At 39.8% G+C, this 4,944-nt stretch overlaps 1 pseudogene across 1 annotated transcript; it reads left to right on the forward strand.

Annotated features, from left to right (window-relative positions):
- The first annotated feature begins 1,873 nt into the window (after positions 1-1,873).
- On the forward strand, positions 1,874-3,085 carry LOC309859307 (meiotic nuclear division protein 1 homolog pseudogene; annotated as a pseudogene). Its single transcript has 2 exons — positions 1,874-2,161; positions 2,510-3,085. The product of its transcript is annotated as a meiotic nuclear division protein 1 homolog pseudogene (transcript).
- Positions 3,086-4,944: the final 1,859 nt, after the last annotated feature.

Genomic DNA, 4,944 nt, shown 5'->3' on the forward strand with positions numbered 1-4,944 from the left:
TCCTGTCTATGGTATTTGTTATGGAAGCCCTAGGAAACTAAAACACATAGTAAGGATTTTAGGAAGATGTACACCTGACCGAAAATAGAGGTGGCTTCTGGAGCTCTGGAATGAGAGGGGAGAAAGAAGTTAAAAAGTATATATAATATATATTTTTTCCATATGCTTTCATGTTACCAGAGATGTTAGAGCAGACATTTATTTTTTTCATAATTAAAAAGGAAAAGAGGGGTGCTCAGTGGGTTGGGCCTCTGCCTTTGGCTCAGGTCATGATCTTGGGGTCCTGGGATCGAGCCCCGTGGCGGGCTCTCTGCTTGGTGGGGAGTCTGCTTCCCCCTCTCTCTCTGCCTGCCTTTCTGACTACTTGTGATATCTCTCTCTCTGCCAAATGAATAAATAAAATCTTTAAAAAAAAAAAGAAAAGAAAAAAATACCACTTTGATAGGTAGGGGAACATTCATAGATGGTACATAAAGTGATGCTTTAATACATTACACAATTTTTTAAACAGTAGAATGTAGACAGTATGTTTTGAGATCATTTATGCAGGAATCTCATAGACTTTATATATGGGGTACATATTTTTTGAAAAGACTTAAAATACCACTTCTATTTTCAGAAGGTACATTTTCAAAAAAAAGTAAAGAAAGAAAACTCACCAGCAAGTCTAATTTTAAGTCCAAGAACCCTGGGAGCCCTAGGAGAAGACTTGTCTCCATTTCCTCTGTTCTATTTCCCTTGGTGCAATAAGTCAACACCACATTTTGCAAAATCTAAGTTATTCGGAATTAAATAAACATCACACCTGTGAAACCAGAAGCATTTGCACCCATAAAAGACAGCAGAATCCACAATAAATCTCCCCCGGCTTCATCAGACACAAATATTTCTATTATTACTGGAACACAGATTCTGATGTCATCTTACTGGACAGCTGGCTCTAAAAACTTGCTTTATGCCTAGATGGCTAAGGGACAAATTCAAGAAAAAGAAGCAGAGGGATGAAGAAGTTGCCATTTCCTCCAATTCTACAACAGCTGGAAATTTTAAATTGTTGACTGGAAGGATAAAAATTCCACTCATCATAATCTCAAAATCCCTCGAAATCAAATTTTAACCAGAATGCCACCTTACATTCAACGGCCATCTCTATCCCCATCCCCAATGATTAGAGTTTTAAATACAGTAGATGTTACATATTCATTAAACTGAATCTTATTTTGTCATTTTGTCAATATAAAATTCTGATCTCTTTAGGCTGATTGCTTCATATCACTTTAACATTCAAAATCATAAAACAAATGAAACAACAAAAAGTATGGAAAAGAATGTGAACTAATTTAAAACCTTCTTTTAGTATAAAATCAACTTCTATGTTTTTAACAGTATCCTTTAGAGGTGATGATTTTCTTCTCTTTCTACCATGACTTCATGGGGAAAGAATTAAGATAATATTTGACTTTTTAAGCACTGAAAACATTTTAAGAGTTTGATATATACCAGACATTGTGCAAGCAAAGTGGAGTAAGGTTGTCAACGATCAGAAAGCTACCTGCAAAGTGGTAAGTCAAGTAGCAGCAATATTACAAAGGTGTGACTGGTCTAAGAACAGGTGCTTTATTCTTGGAAAATAAAGGTCTGTGGGGGAGGTGCAGAGAGGCCTTCTCCGAACATGCTAACTTTGAGCTTTGGTCTGTAGGAGATAATTCTGCGAGTACCTTGAGTATAGCTTTCCAAGCAGAGGGAGCAGCTCCCAAAAAGGCAGAGGTAAGAGCATGATAGGTTTGGTGTTCCCAAGCAGCGCCGGAAGGGTGGTGCCCACCCAGCCTGAGAGAGAACACTGACCCCACTTGCTTGGGAAAAGACGGTGAACATGATTCCAATGCAGTTCTTTTTCTCACCACAAACCAACAAATTCCTCCAAAAAGGAAAATTTCATGGGACCCTGGTGTCGTTTCCTTTTCAGTGTCCCTGGGCTGTGGGAGGGGAGCGTGGGGACCCACTAACTCCCTCCATTCTGACCCCAAGGTCTCCCCGACACCCTCCAGGGCAGGTTCCGTTGAACAAACTGAGCTTTCCAGACCCGAGCATTGCAGCCTCAAAACGACCTCGAGGCACTTTGGGACCAGTGCCCCAGGCTCCTAGATTAGGGCCACCAAAGGTGAAGCCCCTTATCAGGACCCAGAAAAGAAGGTGTCAGCCAGCTGGTGGGCAGGCGTATGGGACGCCTGAGATCCCTAAAGATTCTCTTGATCTTTGACAAAGAAGTGGTTTTATGTATTGTAATATGTGCACATTTCCGAATAGCTCACAACCTCAAAAGTAACTTAACAATTCTTCACTTAATGCTAATTAGATGATTTCTGTGAATATCCAATGGTTTCTCACTAAAGGGCAGGAACTCTTGCCCTTCTGTGCTTCCGCTGCTGGTTAATAAGGAGCTATTCGCTTTATTTGGGAAACACTGCACTCTTACTTCCTTGTCATGATAGGTTAAATCCTGTCAAAGGAAAAAGGACTGAGGGCAGATGAAAAGAGAGCCTGCATGATGGAAATATTTTTTGAGATTAAAAAAGTACTTCAATTAAAGACATGGAGAAGATTTTTCCCCAAAAGAAAGACATTACTGCTCTGTCAGTAACAGAAGTCCTTCCAAGCTTAGTTGATGTTGCTGTAGTTGGCTGAGAGAGGACTGGAACCTCTGATTGTTGGGCTTTTCCAAGTAAAATTCTTCATGTGAGGAAATGTAGGTAGGAGGTTCTGGAATCTCAGTTACATGAGAGAAGCCAAAAGCATACAGACCTACCAAAAAGCAGAAGCTAAAATTAGTTGACATGAACCAATCATACTAGCAAAAGTATTTTTTCAACTTTGAGACCAAAGGGAACAACTAAAGGCAGAAGTAGAAAAATACAAAGAATGTGACCTGGAAGTTATAGAGGAAATAGGCCAAGCAAGTAAAGTAACCAAAGAAGCTGCTGACAGATGGTGTGATGATGTATTTGCAATAAAATCTTGGGCCAAAAGAGAATTTGAAGAAAATAAAACTGTTTTAAAAAAATTTCGGAACTCCAAAAGACTCTAAATAGACTGAAGTGTTCAATATTGGTTAAGGACCTACATGCTAGTGGGTGTGTACATTTTTATATTATCCAGTTAAATGTACTGAATGGTTGTTTACCTAAAACTATTTATCATTTTATTAATTTTAAATAAAATACAAAGTATATAAAAAGAAGAATCTCTCCTTCTTGCCTCCTGCTTCATAGCACTCTCTTTTATAATTTCTTTCATATTGTTCTGGCTTTGGTGTCTCACTTTTCCTGTGTGGTCATACCCTCTACCAACCCACCTCTTTTCCAGGTAGTTTCTCCTTTGAGGAGGACTGCTTTGTACTAAAAACATGGCACACTCTGAGATAGCCTGGCTAAGACTCCTCCCTGAGCTCCTTACTTTTTTTTTTTTTTTAAGATTTTATTTATTTATCGGGGGGGAGGGTGGAGAGAGAGCACAGGCAGACAGAATAGCAGGCAGAGGCAGAGGGAGAAGCAGGCTCCCTGCCAAGCAAGGAGCCCGACATGGGACTCGATCCCAGGACGCTGGGATCATGACCTGAGCCGAAGGCAGTTGCTTAACCAACTGAGCCACCCAGGCGTCCCACATTTTTTTTTTAATAGATTTTATTCTTAAGTAATTTTCTACAACCAACATGGGGCTCCAACCCAAAGCCCCAAGATCAAGAGTTGCATGTTCTACTGGCTGGCCAGACAGATGACCCCTTCAGCTGCTCATCTAACAGGACTCCAGCCCCAAGCAGATTGGACATTGGACGGTATATGCCATGCAAAGGTATTTGGACTTGAGCATAGAGGCCACTGAAATCCAGCTAGCCTGAAACAGACATATCCCTCCAGTAACTAGATGGGGTATAGATCAAAAGGGGCCAAAGGCAAAGATTCAATGACAAGCTTATCTTCAATTTAGTTGTTATATGAAATAACAACTGAAATTAATCTAAGGTAATAAGAATAGATTTATGAGATATTTGGATTGTAAACAGAAATCTTTTTCCCTGACTAGGTATAGTCAGAGTGCAGAGAGAGAAAGAAGTTGAAGATCTCCTCCAGGTGATCACCTGCACCCCAGCTTTGTGGGATGCCTCAGTTGAGATATGGAACACAAGAAAAAGCAGTTCAGAAGAAATATACACTTAATTTTAGGCCAGGCACATGTGAGATATCTTTACAATTTTGTCAAAATCATGTAAGAGAAGAAATAAGAAGCAGATTGTTTTAAATTTGAGCAATATTCTTGGGCAGTTATGTACTATTATAGCACTGTGCTTTTAAACACTGTATTATTTGCAGTAAATTGGGGGACTTTTTATATTTATTTATTTATTTTAGAGAGAGCATGCCTGAGAACGAGCCTGAATAGGGGGAGGGTCAGAGGGAGTTGGAGAGAATCTTAAGCAGACTCTCTACTGGGGACCCTGACATGTGGGGCTTGTTCTCACTGATATCATGTCCTGTGCTGAAATCAAGAGTCAGACACTTAACCAGCTGAGCCATTCAGGCGACCCAGTAAAGTTTGCTTTTAAAATTTTAACAAGATGAGTATGAGTAGTAATATTAAATGTTAATATAATACCTGCTATTGATTAAAGTAATTAATTGTATGTCTGCCATTTCAAAAATTATTAGTAATTTATTTTTATATTTTTGAAGACTTTATTTATTTATTTGACAGAGAGAGAGTACAAGCAGGTGGAGTGATAGGGAGAGGGAGAAGCAGGTCCTGCTGAGCAGAGAGCCTGATGTAGGGCTTGATCCCTACATTGGACCCTGAGATTATGACCTGAGCCGAAGGCAGCTGCTTAATCGACTGAGCCACACAGGCATCCCTGTTTTCTAAATCTAAAGCTATTATCGGAGTACCTGGATG

This window comes from Mustela nivalis (assembly GCF_964662115.1).
Source record: "Mustela nivalis genome assembly, chromosome: 2".
NCBI lineage: Eukaryota > Metazoa > Chordata > Mammalia > Carnivora > Mustelidae > Mustela > Mustela nivalis.